The sequence below is a fragment of the Cyprinodon tularosa genome, unplaced genomic scaffold (assembly GCF_016077235.1).
Source record: "Cyprinodon tularosa strain WSP-4 unplaced genomic scaffold, ASM1607723v1 ctg161, whole genome shotgun sequence".
In the NCBI taxonomy this organism is placed as follows: domain Eukaryota; kingdom Metazoa; phylum Chordata; class Actinopteri; order Cyprinodontiformes; family Cyprinodontidae; genus Cyprinodon; species Cyprinodon tularosa.
The window spans coordinates 1,806,711-1,830,757 of record NW_024038449.1 but is presented as its reverse complement, the minus strand read 5'-3'; positions in this window follow the sequence as shown (position 1 = coordinate 1,830,757).

Sequence of the window (24,047 nt, the reverse complement as noted above, 5' to 3'; positions counted from 1 at the left end):
TGGTCACACCTGTTAGCCTGGAGAGTTTCAAAGCACATTCCACCTGAAAATACCCAAGTAAAATAAATTAAGAAAAGTTCCACTATTATCAGGTAAGCTTTTAGTAGCATTCTATAGTTAAGAGGTCGAACCATGGTCACAGCTGTTACTATTTCTGATATATTCATGTTTAGACAGAGAAGGAAAAAAAATGTACCCTCATTTTACATATAACAGTTAAAAAACAAAAACAAATAAAAACTGAAAATCCTTTTGAAATCTAAAAGAAATGCAAGAATTTTATTTACATAATCTTGTAATATAAACTGAGGAAATTGGGACTTTATTATTTAAAGCACATTTGCATCCACAAAGGTGTTAGTGGTCCATTGCAATGTACCAGGAGAAGCACACTGGCACATTGCCAAAGCTTTGCCAGATGTGATTTTAGCAAGGGTGAACCGTGAACTCCACGGCTGGGCCTTCATCAGTACCAAAAAATATCAAAAAAGAAAAAAAGAAAATTGTAGAACCGAAAGAAACAAGACATATTCTCAGCATTATAACCAAAACATTGAAGATGATTTAGGGTACACAGGTGATCAATTATACATAGTCTCAAAAGCCAAAATCTGCATCTGAGGACCTGAAATTATTGTCATTCAGAAACAGCAAAGGCTGTTGACAACGACATCTACAGTCATCGCCATGGACAGCTCGATGAAACCATGACACATATCACAGATAAAAATAATTAAAATCCCAATTTACATTTAAACATTTCTACATCAGATCCTAAATTATTTACAAGGTAAAAGCAAAAATAAATATCTTGAGTAACTCGCACATTTAACAACAGGCAGTTTCCATTGGACCTTTTACAATCAACCTCGATAATAAAGACGAATAGCCCAGAAGCCATAATAATCTCACCTGAATAATAAATAGTTTATAACACAGACTTACCTTATTAGATAAAAACGAAATCCATTCACCGGTTTTCCTTTGTGAAGTGGGCGATAGCAGCCTTATACAGTTTGTCCTTTGACTACTTGAGTTCCATAGGAAGGCCTTTCTCTATGGACATCAGGGCCAAAGACCCCAGGCAATCCTGGCCAGTACAGTTTGTGGTGTGTGTCTTGATGTGCTTCAGGGAACCTTAACATACCTATCCACTTCTGAATTTCAAATCAAATTCTGGAGTTGGTCATATGATTTTTATGACTTGTTGTTTTTCAGCAAAAGGGCACCTTGAAAACGACATTTTTAGCACGCTAGCGACAAAGTTTCTCTCAACATAGAACTCTCTCAATCTCTGTTCTTACCACTCTGCTCAACAATAACGATGACGTTGTTCTGATTTCAGGATGATTAAAGGGGGTGTGTTTTTTTATTTTTTTTTGCAACACAAAATCAAACTAGATTGGCCAATTGGCTAAGTGCAAAATATGGCGGCCACTAACTTCCGGTCACAAGATAGCAAGCGGAGAGAAAATAAGTTTTTCCAAAAAAGAACCTCAGTGGGTTGGAGGTTCATCACTACTCTGTTGTGTACCGAAATGTACTTGTTCTTCACGGTACACTTCATGTGTCTTATGCTACATTCATACCTAACATGATTATAGCAGAAACAACACTTCTGCTACTTCATTTATAATGCTTGTCCACATTAAGGTCAGACACGGCTCAAGAGCATCTCTGACACTCCTGAATTGCCTCCAGTAAAAATGTGTACAGATGCGTCTGATGATTGTGTGTGTTTAATGGCAGAGAGCGGCTATATTTGTAATAAGGGGGGGAAAATTTGTTTAAACATATTTATATGTGAGAAAGGCCACTACAAAACATTGTCTGTACAGTCAGTTCATCCAGAGTATAATCCTGCCTTAAAATATTATTTTGCTGTCAGAGCCGGTCAGACCTCACATAGGGCTGCCAACTTTTCACCAAACCTTGGATTGAGATTTTGAAAGAATTTGGACAGGCAACCACTGTCAAAGTTAGACTGAAATTATATGAGGATAGGTGCAGCCATAGATTGTAGGTTTTCAGAGGATCTAACTGAAACTAAGGCAACATGTGGAATATTCATAGCACAGTAAATGTTACTGAATAAAAATAAGTGATCTTTAGTTCCAGTGAAATAAACAATGGGGAACTAATAGGTTATTACTGGATTAGTGACACTAAAACAAGAACCAGTGCAATCAAAGTCAGTGCAAACTACACTATGTATGAATATTTGGTAATGGCCTAAGGACAAAAAATCTCAACTTATTATTGTCATGGTTTTGTCCAAGTTTTATTTTGAGTTTTCTTTGGTCTTATTTCAATTCTTGTGTTCTATGATTTTATTGTATTTGAGTTCTTAGATATTTCCTGTTTGCCCTCTTGTGTCAGTCTCCTTTTCATAGGTCCCTTCTTGCCTCTGTTCACACCTGCTCCCAAACTGCTAATTAGCCTGGTCTTTGTTTCTCTCTCCCATATAATCTCCTTCTGCTCAGTCACTCTTTGCTGGTTTGTCATCATTTCTTTGCCCCCTTGTTTTGAGTATTCCTGGCCTTCAGTATTCTTGGATTTTTGTGGATTTATGTTTTGGATTTTTGCTTCTGTTGAACTTTTGGTTAATTAAACTTCAAGAAAACTCCTTCAGCTTCAGTCTGCATTTGAGTCCTGTCAAACCTCCAGCACCATTGTGACAATTATCTTATTAGATTTTTTTTTTTACAATTGATGAAACAGCTAAAACATTTTGACCTTTTGGAGGATGTAGATTCTACAAAAACTCTCAATGACACAAGACAGCACTTCTCTAGATGTTACATTTTGGTAGATGTGATAGAAATAAAAGTGACCTTTTTAAACATATTCAATGGACCAAAATAAAGAAAAATTAATAATTTAATTATCAATAAAATGAGAGCATCCCTGTGGTTCCTCCTCTATCATTCCTGGAGAACTGAGTTGCTCTGCACATCCTCTCTGAATGTGGTATGTCTTATTTTGGGTGGCTGATCTTGCAAAATAAAATGCAAAGGTTTTTTTTAGTTTTGGACCTTCTATTGGTTTGTGAGGTATACCTGAAATTTGAGGTTAAGAATTTAGATATTTGTCTTGGTTTAATTAGTCCTAATTTCTAAGGGGAGATTATTAAACTAGACTGAGCAATAATTATTTAACTTGTGAGGAAAACATGGACTAAAACTGGGACTAAATCAGGTGGCTAAAGTAGAGCAACCAAGAAGTAAAGTTCGATAAAGAAGCACTAGGTATAGAGCAAACAAAACTATTTGATGTCAATTTGATGTAATCCACGTTGATAATTTAGGATAGCTGCTGTATATTTTATCCATATTTACCCAAGTGCTAGATTACTTAAAATCTTCATTAATTAACAAAGTGAATTATCTTAGTCCAGATAAGATAAAATTTGAATGACATACTTTGTAAATAACATCTCAGAACTTCCGGTCTTTTTTAATATCTTCAGCTCTGCTGTTGTCAGCACAGTGAATACGTGGGCTGGTGCAAAAATATGGACTGGATATGAACATGGCATGTCCTCGTGTGTTTGCACTAAAGTTGTGTTCAGAATGCCAAGTGTTTTTTTATCAGCTTGGTATTTTTATACATAAATAAGTGAAATAGAGCTGAGTTTTATTGTCCGTCATTTATTTACTTGAAAAATTGGGGTTATGGAGTGAGAGTGGGTAAAGACACAGAGATGCTGGAGTCTCACACTCAATGGGTGAGAGTTGACTGCCCTGCTGACAGTTTTATACAGCGCACTGTCATTGGGGGGTACCCAACAGCAGCTGCCTCAGGTCGTTTCACATCTTGGGGGGTTACCGCTTGTGTTCATTGGGGTTGGAAGTTGATGTTAGCCTTTTTCTTCTATGTGATACAAACCGCAGGCACCAGAATAATAAAAGGGAACTTATTTTGCCTGCAGGATTCAACATAGTTAATTTAATTTAAGTTAATTTAGAGATTAATAAACGGTTTCAGGGAATGCAACATAGCAATCCGCATCAGCAGTGCTGTGTCTGTCTCCCTGCCAGCTCCCAGATCAGCTTCTCTGATTGGTCAATGTGGCACGTCCAGCAGCAAAAAATTTAATTTTTCCAGTACAGGTGCCCGCTTGTTAAACATAGTAAGTGACTCGGATGCTCAGAAGCTCATGAGGCGCTGCTTCAGCTGCTCAATGCGTCAAGATGCCCTGCTCCTGCTGCTCAAGACGTGATGCAGGACCGTTTTATGCACTTTGATGTGCGTCAACCCCAACCATGATTATTGTTTTTCAGCAGCAGCTGAGATAACGACCAATCAGTTAAGAAAAAAATAAAATATAGGTCCCTGCGGAGACAACTTGAGTTGGCTCAGAGTCAAATCCAGGACTTATTTTTTTTCTGGAGCGCTCAGTTGACCAGATTCGCCACTATACCGGCTAAGTTTGTATTTTATATTCTGTATTTAGCTATAATAACATAACAAACATTAAGTAAGGAAAAAAAATTCCAATTCATAAGGATAGTTGTCTTTGCGATACATAAGGGAGTGAAAGCCACGCAAACAATTTTTTTTTTCCCCGAGAGCTTTCCTCAAAGTCACCCAGCAAGCTAAATGATGGGGAAGGTGAAGGTGTATTTTTCCAAACAACCGATAAAATGTGACTGAGCAGTAAATGATCTGTGTTTTAGGTAATGTAAAATCAGCACTATTTATGAAAAAAGACAAACCAATAAAAAAAAAAACAACATTGGAAACCATTTTCAGAATAAATAAAGCCTCTTCTTTCGGAAGGAATTTTGAAAAACAAAAAAATTACACATTTCTGAAACCCATCAACACTGGTTTTCCAGTTGTTGCATATCAAATATTAGCTCTACTAACACTCATTTTGCTTAAATCTACTGCTCTATCCAATCATAGATAGAATGGCAGCAGCAACAACAAAAAAAATAAAAATAATATTAATAATAGTAAAAAAAAAAACTTAGATAGCACATGAACAACAGCAAGAGGAAGGCTGCTGCATCTATCTTCTTCTGAGAAGTAAATGAAAATATTTTTTCATAACTATGAAAACATTTATGGGGTAACAGTGGCATCAAATGTAGCCTCGCTTCTGTCAGTGAGCCCTATCAGTGATAGAATCACTGTAAGTGATAGGGCTCACTATCACTTGTTTGCCACCATCAGTGTGTGAATGTGAGCGTGAATGTGTGAAGGACTGAATGTAGTGTAAGGGGCTTATGTGAAGTCTCCTGACTTGAAAAAACGCTATATAAGAACAGGCTATTTAGCGTAAATCTAATTTACCTAGTATTCTATTGTTGCCTTCCTGTATCAACTCTGCATAGCGATCTTGCAAAGTCTCTCCCGGAATGAATAACCTTTTTTTTGGTTATTTTTAGCTAATGTTCTAAAGAAGCATCATCTCTGCAGGATAAAATCCTTAACAAACTCTGGAAATATAGCTTTGTGCTTTAATTTTTGTGAACATATTGCTAGTAAGAAATCAATGCTGATTTCTGGAAAGCCTTAATGCAATATTCTTCTGGCTGATAGTTGCACACAACGTTGATGAGAAAAGATTCCTCTGAAAGACAGAGTATGAAAACAGAGGTGTATCTTAAAGTTGTCCCCGGTGTAATTATGCAAATGTAACAAAGCAACACAAACTGCAAAGCTGAAAGAATGGAAAAAAGCTGGCCCCCTGTTACTGATACTCAATTATCGTGGTTAGAATTATGTTTTTACAAAAAACAACCAACTCTTTTGTGGGACATGGTAAATTCCTTTTTGAAATACTGTGGAGTTAAATAATTTCGCAAATACCTCAAAGCTTAATATTACCATATTTATACTGAAGATATGTCCCATGTGATTCATTAAAGGTTTATGCATATTTAAAAACAAGTACAGCTGCTGAGCTATTAATAAAGAGGCTTTTCCCATTGGCACATGATGAAATCATCAGTTTCACAGAACTAAGCCATAATGACTACCTTGTTATTTAAGAAATGGGTATCGTTGTGTTACAGCTGGTGGACCAGTTAGTTCCACTTTTACCTGCAGCTAAAAGATCCCTTATGTAAAGTCCCTATTTTTTCTTTATTGCCATGCTTCGACTGGCAACTTGTTTGTTTGTTGAATGACTGCTGCAGATAGTTACGAAACCCTTCTTGACCTTGAGAATTCATATAAAGACAATTGAGTGAAACAACTTTTACTAGAAACAGTTGTATTGTAAACTTTAAAAAATATATATTAACATGAAAACTACCTGGAGATTTTAAAGGACTGCATTCTTTGGCTTCTGCAACAGAATTCTGCTCCTCTGGACTACACGCCTTCTTTTGGGTACAGACTGAACTTTGCCAGGTTGGTGGCTTTCATGCTCATTATTATCCTTTGTTTGAGTTTTATCACTGACCTGAGCCTCTACTCCCGCAGAGTTTCCAGCAGACGAGCAGGTGTACGCTAATTCAATAAATGCCTTTTGAATATATGACTGTCTTTCTCATCTGAATTCTGCGTCCTATGTTCTGAGACATCTGACAGGTTAGTCTGTAGAAAATGGTATGAATTGGTATGAAGAATGAATCTTAAGTCAATGAGAGTGTATGCAAGGTCTTCACAAGTCGGTATTCCTATCTATATTAAGAATTTATATTATAAACTTAATCCAAAGTTAATTCATGACATAGATGTAAATTGACTCCCTAACATCAAAAATAAGGGGTCCACCCCATTAGGACCAATGTATGATCTTAACATGCCTGTTTGTTCTCAGAAGTTACTACATATAATAAAAATGGTCCTAAATAGATAATATAAAAAAGTACACACACAAACTTGACTTGCTATTTTTGCACGGCCTTTCGATTGACTTCCAATTAGTTTGTACTGCCTAACCGTGGCCCGTATCCTTAACGTAACCATTATGGGTTCATACCTAACCCTAATGCCAGCCTAAACTGAATTCAGACTTTAGTCCTAAAACTGACCCCTGGACCAAAAACAGCAATTCCCCCCATGGGGGTGCATGCATCAGGCCCCACAAGGAATAATCTGTCCCCAAACGTGCTATTTTTTTCATAGAACTACATTCAGTTTATATAAATATTTCCAGTTAACAACACATCATCTCAAAACACTTTAGTCAAATTGGTTAGGAAAAACACCTGATTGCATCCATTCATTGACTTGTCCCTCTTAGACTAGCTTGCGGCTATGACCTTAACTTGCATTTTGTTGTATACTCTTCAGCAATCGCTCACACCAAGCATGGATGTAGTGATTGTGGAAAGGAAAACCTCCTGCAGAACCAGGTTCAGTGTGAGCGGCCATCTGTAGACGATGACTGGGGTTCAAGCAGACAGAAGCAGAGACACATAAGGAAGCAAATACATCCGATGCGCTCACGTCAATTAAAAATGTTGGATTATAGAATGTGTAAAATAAGATTTATTTGATTTAAGTGGTTTTTTTTTCTCGAATATTAATAATTAAATAGGAAACTCGGGGCAACATGCTATGTTCACAGCAGGGAAACAGGGCGATAAGTTAAGAGCCAGTTAAATAAGACAATACACATGTTTTGATTACATCATTAAATCGAACGTTGTGTGTCCCAGGACCCTGGCACAATTACATGAGGGAAAAATGTCAGAAAATGCCTTCTCCTGAATTTTTTATTGTGGAGCGATTTCTCCGGAGTGGCAGGAAAATTAAAGTGAGCACGGAGCAGATTTTGAGCGGAGCTTCCTGGAGCAACTTTGAGCGGCATAGTGAATGAGTGAAACATCCTCTTAAGCGGGAATTGTGCGGCACTCCGCTCCGTTCACATGCTCTGGTCCCCATGTGACCAAAACATATAGCAGCACAAATACAAAAAATATCTCTGAATAATTTAGCTACTTTGGATGAGGTATAAGAAAGGTAGAGCAACAATGTGTTGGGCTCCTTAATGTATTAAAAAAAAGAACACACACAAAGACACACACACATGCTGTATGTGCTCTGTTTCTATTACTGTTCAGAAATTTTACACACCCACACTGACGAATACACATCACAGATGTCACACTAACTAATAAAATGAGACAGAGTGAGACAGAGAGGAAGGGAATTCAAAGGATATCTGAATTTGTTATTGAGATACTGAAGGGCTTTGTTTTTTTTCTGTGTTTTGTTCCACCTGAGATCCTCCTTCTTGACTTGTGGCTTAAATATATTTGGAAAAAATTAAATCTCACCTCTATCTATTTATATTCATTTAATCTTATTCAGTACGCTTTCCATCTATCTCTGTCTTAATTTGCCTTTTCCTACCTTGTTGCCTGTTTCACTAGCTTGCCTTCCATAGTTTCAATCACTCTGCCTCAATTTCCCCATTTGGCATTCATTTACTTTTCTTCACCATCACTTACATTTTATTTGTTTCTCCATTCTATTGTTATCTTTTCTGGCATCTTTCCTATGTCTCTATTATTCTCTCACAGGTGGCAGACAGATTAGTAGTTAGTGTGACTACCCCATTACTACAAGGTTACAAATTCTATCTCGGAGGCTATGCATGAATAAACAGCCATGTGTTCTTTTGGGAGCTGTCCTTGAGCAAGATCCTTAGTGCATACCTGTATTGTCATTAAAAGTCATTTTTGATAAAAGCTAGTAGTTACAAAAAGGTCTAACTTTGTTTTTACTGTTCTGGTCCTTTCAGATAAATATCTATACACTTCAGCACACTACAATGAGCAAGTATTTTCAAGACTAAATAGAAAAACAGATGAAAATTGGGCTTTGTTTTTGTAGGGAGGATATACTGGACCCATATGGAATCTGATCACCAGGGGTTGATTTCACAAAGCAGGTTTAACAAATTCAGATTTAAATCCTCAACTCTGAATCGATCTAGCGTAAGGTTGTAAACTCCAAGTTTTCAGTTTCCTAAAAGCTGCGGTGAGTTAGTTTAATCAACGCTGAGTCGGCCCACTCAGAGTTGAAAATGTCCATAACAAGTGCGAAGCACCATTATAAGTGTAGCACTGATTTGACGACTCACCATGACAACAGGCAACAGGAGGAACCTATTTCATAACACTTGAACTAGAGATTTTAATGGAAAAATGAAAAAAAAAAATAAAAAAATTGGACAGAACTGCTTAAAAGACAGAGAAGCAGTGCTACAGCTGCAAATGAGAGGGAGATCACTGCTCTATTAAATGTGTGCTTGTAGTCTGGTATGGCAGGCCGTAGAGAAATTCATGAAAAGTGTTCTCCTCTCTGTTGTTCCATTTGTAGATCAAAGCTACACTTCTAGACATATCTGTAATAACAGATTTTTTAAATTAGATTTTTCCAGCAGAAACTGAATTTCAGAAAGTCAATAATCTAAATTGTACCAGTTTTTATTCATTTTTATTTTAAATAGCTAGAGATGTTTACACATTTTAAGCAGCCATCTTGACATTTATCAGCTTGAATGGATATGTATTTCTGATATCTGAAAAAATTTATATTTTTATCATTAAAATATTACAGATCACGACCAGTAACAGTATGAATACTGAGATTAATTTGTAGACATCCAGAATGTTAATTTTAAATGTGAAAAATTAAATTTAGTTTAAAATATTCAATTTGACAAGGAAAAAACATATTTAAGACAACAAATATAAATATCCAATCAAACTTATAAATATCTAAAAGGCCTGCCATAGACTTTTCTAATCACGATAAAGTTATGAGGGTAAACAAGTTTGCTGGTAGAATGGCAGTGTATCAATGTATTTTATTTGGGTAAAGTCTCACAGGAGCAAAGTACACCTGTTAGCAAATGATGATGTGCATCATCTCACGCAGTTCCACCTCATTCTGGTTCTGTATTCTAATACCAAAAAAACAAGTGGCTGTCATTTGTATAAATACAGTTATTTGTATAATGCCATATGGTGGTTATGCCATTTTAGATGAGTGTCCGAATGTGTAGTGGAAGAAAAAGTAGTTGACTCGAATTTCCCACAATGAACCTTGAAAAGTAGTGATCATCCATGGTCAATAGATGAGCAGATATATCATGGAATGCTTGGCGAGGAGAGCTCCCCTCCTAATTTCAGTTGTTTACAAAAATATGTTGAGTGAGCAGTGGTTTATAGCTTAGTGTGTTGACATTATCCATGCATCCTCAGATATGTTAACATACTGTTCTCTGGACAGATCAACACAATTCAAATGGACCATAGTTGTTCCAAACTAATCCCTTTGGTCAGAAATTGAATCCATAAATTGTGGAGGGAATTACTCCTACAGTATTGGCAGAAATGGTCACCATTTATTGTTCTGCCTGAAACAATTGCAGAATTCAGATGCATATATAATGCATTCAGAATCTAACTTGATGGTGTTTAACTGGAGTGCAAATTATTTATTTTCCTGGAAGTGATTGACAGATGATAATGACAAGTGGTATCATGGATTGCCTGTTTGATGTCACAGACTCCTTTGATGTGAAGCTAAAATAAGAAAGCTTCTTCAAACAAACATTGATGGAACCAAACAGCACGATAGGACTGAAAATGTTTTTTTTTTTGTGGGTTCTTCTTTTTTTCTTTTCCCACCAGTTAACTTTTTGAAGTCTGTTTAAAGGGGTGCATTAGTGCCACTGGTGGTATGTTTGGTTAGACATGTATATTGATTTGTACAATTAAAGGCATTTCCACTCTCTATAAAATAGAGTTCCATCTTTCAATCAAAGCGGTGAAGCTAGTGTGTGTTTACCTTGTCAACAAAAAAATAAGCTCCTTACCTGAGGCTGCTGTTTTGGTTTTAAGTAGCTGACACATTTGTATCAAGGGTGTTTTTGCTTCCCAGACTAGGGAGAAAGAAATTGACAAATATTTTGGATAAAGCATCTCAAACATGCATTTATTGTAGTTTAGCCATACAAAAATAACTTGGGTGTCTCTGCATACACAATACTGCTGATGATTTGCCAGATGCTTTTTGAAATAATGGAATTCTAGTGTTCCAATTACTGCAGTTAGTGTGTTTAAAATCAAACAACTGATGGGCAATAGGCTTCTAAAAACAAAAGGTTGCTCCCAGGATCTCAGTGAATTTCTGCATATTATCATGCTAGTATGCAGGGTGGGAATCAAATGTGTCTTTAGGTGCAACTCCTTCCTGTTAAAATGTGTGTAAGTGTTGAGCCTCAGTTAAAACCTGCTGGACAATCTGGAGTATAAAAGTGGTTGGATTTTTGTGTGTGGTTTGTTTAAACCACAGAAGGTTGCAAAGGCGTCAAAGGTCTGTACAGAGTACATTTTTGGTAATCCTCGTTTATCTATATAATTTGTGGAAGGGCACTAAAATATGCCCACCCTTCTTTTACCACACCTGTCTATATTCCACTAAAAGTTGCAATGCCAGCAATTAAAGACACAGTTGGTGCTGCTCCTTTAACTTTTTAGTTATTGTGTAAGTGGAGAAGATTGTAAATTAACCATATTTATGTTGAGCGCTACATACAGATAAGGACTGGGCTTAGGAAGAGTTGGCAGAGTTTCAGCTGGACTGTCTGGCTTCTGGCCTGACCTGTCCTGCTCAGTAGTTGCAGATTGGTGCTGTTTGAGGCGAAGTTGATTTTTATAAATAAACCATCAATGTCATTTATATGTTTTACTTGGATATCTGCCTAAATTACACACAGACAGAGTAGCAGAAGTTAGGGAAAACGGGGAATAATTTCTTGTTTGTAAAGTTAGTGAGTTGAATATTCACCCCAATATTTAGGGTAATTTAGCCTGTCAAAAGATAAAAAAAATGGGGTCCATTTTTAAACTAAACTAAAGATTTTACTTATTTACTTATTTTATTTAAATATATATTGAGCAAGCTAAACATTCAGTTTTTGTTTGATCAAGCAAAAGTAAACTACCAAAACAAAAGCTGGATCTTGCAATCCTCTATAAAAACTTCTAGACTGAACCCCCTGAGATAGCACCCTTCTAGTTTTGTCTCTCATTGACTCTTTTCATCACAACACCCAATGTGTTAGCAAAAAACATAGGAAAAGCTGTTTTAACACCTATACTAACTTTACTAATGAATATACTTCAACACTGCCTGCACCAACATCTGCCACTGAGCCATCAAAACCAGTGGTAAACTGTGACCCAGGTTAGCTCAGTATGCTGTTATACATTGCCAGTAAGGCCAACACATATAACATAAAAAACTTTAAACTAGTTATCAGTGGTAAAACTGTTGTCTTCCTGAATAAAAATAAAGCAATTCTATAGTTCACAAAACATTTTTTTTTTCATATATTTTTTCATATATATTTCATATTTTCATATATATTTTTTCACATAGTTTTTCATATTCATATCTATGACTGTCATATAAATATATATATATATATATATATATATATATATATATATATATATATATATATATATATATATATATATATACCTACAATAACTAAACTAGAATCTAGTGCACCTTTCATCGTAAAAAAAATAAAAAAAATCCATCTAAACATACAGGTTGTGAAAGTAGTCCAGAGCAGGATGCTTTAGGTGCAATACACAGGTTGCAGGATAGAATCCTGAGAGGAAGCCTCACACCTCACCCTTGAGTTTTAATTGATTAAAATAGTTTTGGAAGGAAGTGTTTAAGTTGAGTTGGAGTGACCTATTAATTTCGACATAAGACAATATTATAGATTCCTACTAAAGCAAAATCTTGGTGTGCAACCATTGTCCATTATTGACTTAGATAGATCCAACACATGTTTTTCAGTTGTACTTTAATGAGTATTTTTTTATTGACTTTGTTCAAATCTAAGTTACAAGGCATTTTTTTTTTCTTTTGCTCTATTTGTTTCTCAATTTGTCTCTGCATCTCTTTATGAACTACTCAACCTGCTGTTTGACCCCCCCGGTTGACTTATGGTTAGGTCCATGAATTCTTCTCCCTCCGTGCCCTAAAAGGAAAGATGTATTGTGGTCTTGTCAACATGACTTCTTATTATGGGGCTAAGTAAGTGTAAAATTGACTTTCGGCCAGAATGTGAAAAGTCACTGAAACCAATTGAGGTTAGACTCTGCAAGGTTTCATTTCATTGCATGCTTGTGTGTATATGGGTGTGTGTGTGTTGGCGGGTTAATGTATTTTTAACATGTCTTCTTTGAACAACATGAGTCTGAGTCTAGAAATGAATCGGTAATACAGTTTAAGCTTTAATTTAAAAAAACAGTCCTGACCACAAATCTACCCACGTCTCCATTGTGGAAGTTACTGACCCTAAAGCTCTGATGACCAAAGTCACAGCAGTTGCATTCATCTTCCAGTCTCTTCCCACTTCCTCCCTGAGCCCTTGGTATTTTTCCTGCTTCTCATGTTCTTTTTTTCCTTATGTTTCCATTATTTGGAATGGCTGTATTGATCAGTACGGCCATCCTCTGTTTTTTATCAATGATCACGATATCCAGTTTTTTGGTCACAATTATTGTGTGAAAGTCTCACAGGATCTTACAGTAGCTCTGTCATTTTGCACCACCTGGGGAGGTGGCTCCCATTTTGACCTGGGGTTCTCCAGTTTGTATTCTGGACACATGTTACTGTACACTATATAACCCACTTGGTTATGATGTTCCATGTATTCCTTTCACGCCAGTATCTTATAGTCTTCTCTGAGATGCTTGATTGTCTCTGGGGCCTCTGCATAGCCTACACCTAGGATCTTGGTATGGTTGATCTGGGCCTCTATTGCTGGTGCCTGCTTTGGTGCTGCCATGATCATGGTGAGCAGGGATGTGCACTTTTACTGGTTTGATTATGAATTCAATAATAACTAACCAGAGATTATAGCAAACTAATGTATTATTCTTATCAAGGGTAAGCAATAACATGAATGTTGGTAAAATTATTGCAGCTCCCGATTTGCTCAGTTACCAGTTGTTATTACTGTAACTCGCTGATCTGTGCAGCTGGACGTCTGGACCAGTGGTTATATTCCAGAATGTCTTCACCAGTAAATGTAAATCTTGTTACATTTATTAATCTGTGATTGATGGTTCACCCCTTGCTCACACTGGCTCCGTTGCGGTTACCGAGCCGACGGAGACCGCAACTCCCACACACCCCCTCTCACACCGCCCTTTTGACTACGGTGCGGTGCGGCTCTGCGGCTCCGGCAACAGGTCCGGAGATTTAACTCGCGAGAACAGAAGTTCACTTGAGTTCACGTAACTTCACGCGATAACACGGCCCAAATAAGGAAATTTGCGAGAGCTTGTTGCGGAGGGCTCCAGCACACCGCAAGGATAGCTTTCTTGCTGCATTTTCTGCAGCGCCGGAGTGTCTCGGTAACCGCAGCCGGACAGCTCAGCAGCCGGTGAGAGAGGTTTACGTCTTTTTAATGACTTGGAATCACTGCGGCGCCGCACCCACCGCACCACAACGGTAAGACCGGAGTCGGTGTGAGCCGGGGGTTACTGTTGATCACCAGGGAAGGGGTATGTGAGGGTGGGAAAGCATTTAAATATTGTGCAGACTTTGAGTTTGGCTTTAAGATGGCTTATGAATCTTTTATTTGACTGACAAGTCCCTCCAGCAGTGCTCGCATGTATCACACTGGGGTTTTCTGATAGTCAGTCTACAATTCTAGTTTTAAGTGAAGTGAGGGTTTAATGCCTGAGAGAAATTATAATGGAATCCGACTTCAGTTTCCCAACTCTTCACTTATCTTAGCAATGCCCCCTGTCCCAAAATAGTTGTGTACTCTATGCATAAGGTCAGATTTGAAGTAAGTGACTGCACGTTTCCATACAAAGTTTGTATTTATAGGTCACAACACTTATTGGAAGCCAGCATGCACAAAGTATGGGCTGCATTTTATTTCCACATAAGCTTTATAAATTAAACCCCTGACTACTTGATGCAGATGTGTTGAACCAGAGACACATCAAAAAGGTTCAGCTTGAACTACATGTATGTGCTGCATCACAGAAAGATGTTTACAGTACATTTAAAAACCTAGACTTTCAGGCATAGTGCACATTCACTCATATACATTTCTTTAAATATATAAACAAGAAACATTTGTTTCATCAAAGTTTTCATTCTGTTACCCAATCACAGCTTATGCTGTTAATAGTTTAAGTCAAATTGACTGAAAAAAAAAAACATTGCTTACATTACTAAAGCTACTCATATTAATCAAAGCATGGACACTTACACAATGACTGCATTATATTGTAATAAACGTTCCATAATGCAAGAATTTGTCTTATTTTGTTATGTAATTATAAAAACCAAGAGGGTCAAAGTGACTAAGGTCAGTTTAACCATTGTTGGAAGAATCCAACCCAGATTTTGTGAGTTTATTTCCAGCTTCCCTAAAGATTGGCACATTGGTAAATGGATGAGTGTGCATTTGTGAGGCAGTTAGTTGCTCTGGGTGGCATGTGTAAGACAAGAAAAGCACTATTAAAATTCATTAACATATATTTTTTTGTTTTTATGCTAGTTTTATTATATAGCTTTACATTTGTCCCAAATACAAATTGTAAAAACAATTTTTAATCAAATGATTGTATCTGTTATTTTTCACTATTATTTGCTAGTAAAATGGTAAATGGCCTGTACTGATTACAAAATGGCGATAAAAGTAGTTAAAGCCCTCTATTTCGGGGCTTTAACCACCAACCCTTCGATTTCATGGCAAACTCCTACATCTGAATCCACTGTCACATGTAGAAGATGTAAACTGTAGCAGATGCAAAATGTCAGATCTTTTACATTTTTGAATTCCTACTGAAGGGATCTGACAGCTAGTTTTTTCTTAAATGGTGATACAAAAAAAGTTCTAAAAAGCATATACTAAGGAAGTATTGTATTTTCTTGTAGGACACAAGAGTGAAGCTGGAGTGTTTGTTTTAGGCTTGAAATGGAAAAAAATATGCATGTCGAGAAAAAAATAACTGGCAAAGCAGAAAATGGGTGTAAGATGAAGGAGCTTCACCAAGATGATATTAGGAATGACATTGGGTAGACAGAACAGTTAATTTTTTGGTAGAACAACAAACTCACTGAAATAAGCAGAAAAACACAGACAGAGAAGCTCCAATATTGCAGATGTCATCTTGACTGATGAGCTGACATTTCCACCAGGCTGTGCTAATGCTGTCTTACTGCTGACACTGCTATTGCCTTATGCAAAAACATACATGAATTCCCCCAACTTTACTGTTTACATTTACACAACTGCAATCTTCACAATTGTGTACTCAGACTTAAGCATTATTTTGTTGTTTTTGAGTAATTAAACACAAACCAAATACTTCAGTACTCACACGGTGTCGTCGTCCCCCCCCCCCACACACACATACAGCTTTGTTATCATAGGGGCCGCTTGTTAATGTTTTAAGAGGCGACCCCGAAAGGGAGCCAGAGGGAGCCAAACTCCAGGAGCCTGACATATATAAGCGAAGGCTTAGATGAAGATAGTAATTTTGTTAACTCTGAAATCTCTGCTCGATCCAAACAGTTTGAGCACAGCTCAGATTCTCCTTCCAGAGATCAACCAGTTATATTTAGTGTAGGTAGTGAAAATGATTTTTATTTTTAATAGAATCAAACTTATTTATAAAGAATCATTACTGCTAAGAGCTGGCTGAATTAATGGTTCAACTGAGCTTTGGCGCTGGGTGAGTTTGGCAACTGTATTAAAAAGAAATCTAGGATTAATCCTATTCCCCTCCATAAAAAAAGAAATATGGTGTTCAGCTTTGTATTTTTGGATTTAAACCAAGAGCCAACTTTGTATTTTTAAGTGTCTTCTTATTTGAATGGGCTACATTGTCTAGAGCAGTAAGCAGAGAGCTAGTGAACCCATTAACAAATCATCAATTTATGAAGGGGGATAAATGCAATGGTTGCCTTCTTTTAACTGGCTAATCAATAAATCCCACTGAAAGTTTGTTCCTACTCCTCCTCTTTAGCCAGGATTTCTGAGTATATGAAAATATAAATAGTTGCAGGGAGTTGCGTAATTTATGCTAACACAATTATCTTGCTGCAGCCAGGTTTCTGTAAGGTAACAAAAATCAATCTTATTATCACAAATCAAGTCATTAATTAACAGACTTTAAAAAACAAAAAACAAAAAAAACAACAACAACACATTTTTAATTGTTTTAAATTCTTCCCGGATTGGAGTATTTTAATTTTAATTACATTACCAAGATTTATTACTGTAGAACGAGGGCGTAGGTTTGATTTTAACTTTGGTAGGGACACTATTCTTCAGTTTCATTGGTCCTTTGCAAAAAATATGCATGCTCTTTTTTATGCTTAATGTGAGCTTCAGGGCTCATTTTGTTTAAAGATAACAGCAACATTTCTTGCTACATTAATACAAATCTTATAAGCACTACATGCACTAGATGCTGTTTATCAATATTTAAAGCATAACTGGCTCTGATGAATGTGGAATTAGGACTTTTTCCACTTTGAAAAGGATTGCATTTAAATTTACCTGCGACTAAGACAGTGTCTATTTAACCAAATATCGTCTATAATATGTGGATGTATCCTGTGTTTTCTTTTGAAGATATAGAATTGTGCAGAGGTAAAACCCACTCTTATTTTTTTTATCTAATATTCTCTCTCTGGATCATGCAAAATAATACATTCAAGGGACGGAAAATAAATGTATTGTATTTACATGTGCACTGGAACTATAAGAGGAACTGACACTGAGCATTTAAAGTATTAATATTAGAAGTTGTACATCTGGGCTGTAGTTACTCTGTGTAGCTAATTTCATGTATTTTATCTATTGCTGAAACAATCATATTAACAAATTATTTAAATAATCGTGAACTATGTAATTGATTAATCGTTAACTGGAGTATAGGGCCACTAAAATGTGTCATTAGCTGACAGAGCGACCCACTTAGAGCAGGAATTATACCAAGATTGTAAAAAATATGTAAACATTTTGCATTTAAGAAGTAAAAAAATAATAGTTTTTGTCTGTCAATATTCTCCATCCAGAACTCCTCCAAAGGAAACGTTTTAACGTTTCTGTTTCACCTGGTTTCATTTCATAAAAGATCTTCTTTAAGGAGCCTTTGGCTATCTGATTAAAAGATAAAAATAAAAGAAATCATAACGTTGTTAACTTACATTTCTCAAGTTCCACAAATCAATAAAACTCTCTCCTGCTTCTTTACAGAACTCCAATCAGAAGCGTTCACCTGTGTTAGTGTAGATATTAAGTTTTTTAATTCGGACTAGTTTCGTAGCCCAATATTAATTTATTTTAGCGTCTTTTTTTTTTTTCGCGCTCCAAGCACCCGCGCGCGCGCACATACAGACTAGAAAACACGCAATCAGAAAGAGAGAAGGCGGAACTTAAGGCAGAATAATCAGAGTTAAACCGCGCAGCACAGTTGAAGCGCTGCTATATGAAAGGGACAGGAAAGAGCAGGCCGCTGCAGCTACCAGGCAGAGAAGCTGCGAGAGGAAAAGAAGCAGCTGCTGTATAGTAAATTATAAATATGTTGTTCACATCCAATTATTGGTAGGGACAAATAGGTCCGTCCAAAATTTTGGTAGGGACATGTCCCTATGGTCCCTATGCAAACCTACGCCCATGCTGTAGAATTATTTTCTATATTTCTTTCCTATATTTTTTGCCAAAGGGGCTTGTGTAGCTCTGACCCCAGGTCTACGCAGCAATTCCGCAGCAATTTCATCCGTTTGACAGGAAGAGACTCGCGGTTGCAAAATAAAACATGTCAGCGAATCAAATCCATCCATTTTCTCAAGCTTATGCTGTTAGGGTTCCAATAATGCTGGACAGTCTATGGGCGAGCACCCTGGACAGGTTGCCAGTATATCACAGGGAAACAAAGAGATACACAGAGAAATACAACGATGGGCACACATGCCTTCATGTAAGGTCAAATTAAAGATGCCAAGAAATCAAAGAATCATATTTTTGGACTGTATGAGGAAGCAAGAGTCCCCAGAGAGAACCCACAAATGCACAGGAGAACATGCAAACTCCATACAGAAAGAGGGATTGAACTCAGAACCTTCATGCTGCAAAGACACAGTACTACAAACCGTGAAACTGATCAACCCCTTAGGATTTTTCTTTAAACATCGGTCCCAATATATTTTTCATATAATTCTATAGATAATCTCTCTATAATCTCGCACTCTGTTCCGGTGTATGAGATGCTGCATTAGCATGAGAAAGAGAACAACAATCGTTCAGTTTGATATATAGACAGTTTCCTGAGTCACATATTTTATAAAACACCTGAATTTACCATTTTATTATTTCTTTTTTCTGTCTTAATGAGAGCAGTGGGCTTTATGCTGCCCTGCAAGGATTTAAACCTGGGTTTGAATGGCAACAAAGCCATTCTGAAGCACCTATCAAGGTGCTCATTCGTGAGCCTGGATCAATATTTACTTTTGAATACACTCATGGTGGAGAATCCTGCTTCACAGCTCTAGGTTTAACCAAACATACTCAAAATGTGCAAGATCATCTTTGAGCATGCCATTTCACTTTTCCTTCACCAATTCACCACAGTTCTTCCAGCAGTCCACACTTTCTCTGCTTTCTTGTTCTTTAGGGTTGCCTAGGGTTTGCCTGCCATGTCTAAAAGTGGCTTGCAGCAGAGACCCAGACTGAAAAAGCCTATTGACTAATTTGTATCATGTGTCGTCTGGTTGCTGAAGCTACGGAGGGCTTTCCCATATTAACAGGAGAAGCACCGCAAATGAAGTTAGACACTGTCGTCTGACAACATACGGTAATTTATCAATGTTTTAAATCAGGTGAGATCAGATCCCGACAGCAGTCCACTAATCCGTGAGCTCTGTCATAAACTGTCCGAGTCAAATATGGAACATAATTTCAATTTCTGGGGCACAAAGACAGAAGTTAAGAAAATATTCACAGATCAGGTTCTGCTCACCCTGTGTAGTAAGAGCCTCTCTACACGGACTGTAGTCAGTATGACATGGAAAAAAATTTGGACTGATGGTTAAAAAGTCGCATGCAACCAGTGTGACCCAGGCTTGACTCTAACCCAATTGAAACCTCAGCCCTAAACCTATCCATTACTAAAACTTATGAAGCTTGTGAAGGCCAACAAAAATGTCCTAATCTTACAACCAGCAATGTAATGCTGGTAGTAAAATGGTCCTAATTCTGTTGCCGAGATAGAATCACAAACATGCACACACCCCCACACACACCAAGCCAATATCTTAGTGGCAACAACACCTCCTGTTTTAACACAGAGGTTTTTTTTTTTCATTGGTGCAAAAATTAGCATTGGAAGATTTTTTGTATTTTTCTTTATTCTAAACTATTCCAGATTCTTACACAGATTTAATGTAGTGGTTATATAAAATGCTAGCAGCTTTAGTGGAGCTTGGAATGCAAGTTAGAGTCAAATTAAAACTTAAAGGTACTGAAACGTCTGGGACAGTACCTTGCACAATTTTGAAAATGTGCATATTCTTTCCACCAGCATAGTTTTTGTTTAACATAGTGAGTCTTAAACAAACATTAAACTAAGTAAAATTGTAAAAAGAACATATTCAGCCATTCTGAATAGTATCATGGATTGCACCTTAAAAGTATTGAATTGTAACATTTTATAAATACTTGCTATTTACAACCTAAAACAACCCTCACAGTATTATTTTTCATAAGGAGGTAATGCAGGTAGAATTTTATACATCTTTTTAAAAATCTTACATAAAGTGTAAAATGAAATTCTTTTGTGTCTTTGAAGTTTTGTAGGCTATGATCAAAGCCAGCTCTGAGCCTTTTTGCTGTCATCACAGAAAATTCTCTCGACTCCAAATATTTGGGTGTGTGTATGTGTGTTTTAAATGTATCGATAGCAGAAAAACTTCCTTGTTTTGTGGAGGTGTTAAGGCCCTGGGGAATTCAAGGTATATTCAACAAGCAGCTGTCAGTCTTAGGATATTGTTTACTCTATGGTGTTACAAGGCTTTCACCTGGCCCTGTAGTTGATTGCACAGTATTCTATAGAAATTCAATAAAAATTGGAATGTGAAGCTGAATAAACCACTCTAACTGCTCAATTAGCAGTTAGAGTTACATCTAATTAATTTAAAATTTGAGACTGAATAATATTTTATGTTTTTTCCCTTTTTGTGTAAAAGCATCATGGCAAACAAAATCCATCCCAAGGGCTGCTATTGGAGGTTGCTAAATCCTTGTTGTCTTAATTAAAACTCTGTGAACAGACACATGTAATCATGGCCCTCAAAGGCTGTGAATAAAAACCCACAGGGGAAAATAGTTTTCAAGCTTATAATAATGTTGATTGAGCTTTTCAAAGTCTGCAAACCGTCCTGGGAATGCAAAGCAAAACAGGTTGTCTTATCTACAATATATTCACCAAAAAGACCAACTCTGGATGAATCTTTTAATTTTTATAGATTAGTAAAATAAAATATCAGGACCCCAATGGTTACATTTTGTTGTTCCTGATCTAAACATGTACTAAAAAGGAATATGTAAGTCCTTGCATTACCAAATTTTAGAGGAATGTTTTCTGAATCTGTGTCATGAAGTACAAGGGCCCTTTTAGGAACTTAACGTAACATAACTTAACATAAACATTGACATTCATGTTTACACCTTTTTCCACAGGCAGGATGACAAGTCCTTCTGTTTCACAAGAATTCATGCAAAAATGTCCAAACAAAACTACAATAAAGATTTGTTCCAACTTAATACTACATATCACAAAGTCAATAATCATATTTCATGGGGCAATGGGACTCCTGGTCTCCATTACAACATTGTGTTTTAAAAACAATTTCTACAACAAATGCTTTCTATAATCAAACTTTTAAGATAATATAAAAGTTTGCCACAAATGTTAGTTACAGATTGAAACCACTGGGTTTGTTGTCTGACTTCCTTATTTTTCATAAGCTCATACTCATAATCACAGTCTAAAGTGATTGTAATATATTTGTTCTATTACTGCAATTGTTTTATCTAATCATTCATTCATTCATTTAATTACATTGATTACTCTGCTTTATATTTTTTCCCACTGCAATTTAGTTTTCTCAGTGTGATTTCCTAATACGTTTAGTTTACGCAGAGCACTTTGAAGTCTCTTGTTACTGAGATATGCTGTAAAAAATAAGCCACATGACATTAAATGAAAGTCTCCATAAAGAAGATAGAACAGCTATCTGCAAAAAGAAGTCTTTAATTGTACCCTGGCTGTCAAATGGATTTTTAGAAACCACTTAGTTTCTTGGAAGCTAACTATATTTCCTTGAACAATTACTAGGAATATTTTGTCATGTTCATTTTACTATAGTGTGCCAAGTGGTGTATATTTGTCAAGTCGGTGGGAAAAGATCCATACTATTTTGAAATCAATTTTAAACAAAAAACTAAGATGTATAAATTTGTATTTTGGCCTTTTAAAATTTTGGCTGCCTGTTTGACCAACATGCAGGAACTCTTAGACGAGACAAATTTTGACACATTTATTGTACAGAAAATAATAAGCATAAAACAAAGGTGTTGATGGCAGCAGCACAGCTGATGTTTCTCTCCAGGATGGAGTCACAGGCAAACAGGAACAGACGAGGCAAAGCTACTATGAGAAAAAGCAGAGAGAGCAGAACGTTAGAGATTTAACTATCATATTCTGCAGAGTGGGAGAATAGAGGTAGAATGAAGCAGGATGGTGAAAAAGGGGTCCCTATGTCCAGCAGCTGAGCTATAGCCACTGGCTGGCATATGAAATGTATATGAAAAGGGTTCTACTATGCCCAGTTTTCTTTTTTTCCTTCTATCAGTTCTGTCAACATCTACATTTCTTAGCGGTAGGATACAACAGAGACGGATAATGAAGGATCAATTCCAGTTACTAATACTGATGACTGTGAGTTCATTATTTTTTACTGCCACAGTAATAGTAACTGTAACAACAGTTACCGTATTTACTCCATGCTAGATAAAAATATTTATGCCTTTTTCTTCAATTAGTTCTATCAAGACCTGAGAGTGAGAGGAAGATGCCCAAAAGGTACCCCTGCCAAATATCAGGCATCCTATGCCATAACAAACTGTGCCGAATAATAACCATTGGCACAGTTTGCCAGTGAAAGATATAATTTTCCCCCAGACTAGAGACGAAAACCCACATACATTCAAGAAGGGACATTACTATTAGAGGACGCCAGAAAAATTGGCGGCGTTGATAATTTGAGAGGATTTTAACCTCTTGCCCATTAATCAACATCAGCCAAAATGTGGCCAAAATAAGAGTTCTATTTTTGTTGCAAACAGCAAAAAGGAACTACTGCCATGTTCTAGCTATGCTCCTCTGCCCCTTTCTTCCTCGTGGCGCTTCTCCCCTCACAAAGAGCCGTGTGCTTTTTCTGACAGAGAAGGGATAACTAAGCAGTTCACTTCATGGTAAGCTCTGACTTTGTAAAACTATGGCTGCATACGAAGGAGTTTTTGAATCTGAATAGGTTATGACATTTGTAGTATATCTTCTTTCATAATCAATTTCAATTTTTAATAGGCCTTCAGCTCTAATTGCTCTACTGAATGTAGACCATTTATAATGTTCCTTTAGGGTGGAAGACTCATGCATTAAAAAATTATGTAATAATAAATTTTATAGAATAGAATTAGCTACACAAGTTTAAATTATTTTCTCTTGCATAAACATGGTGAATATTGTTTATACAAAAGTAAATAATTTTCTCCACAGGCAGACATCATTTATGAACTGCATGTTAACCATATATTTTTAACCATAAAGATGCTAACTGCAAAGCCTGTTTTTGGTTGTATTCAGTGTTCATCCAAAAAAGTTACTTACCTGAGGGGGCTTATGGAAAGATAATTTCAAATTCTTGACTTAACCAATATAAAGTATGTATTTAAGTGTTTTATCATATTTGTGTTGCAGCACTAGTGTCAATATAAACAGTTA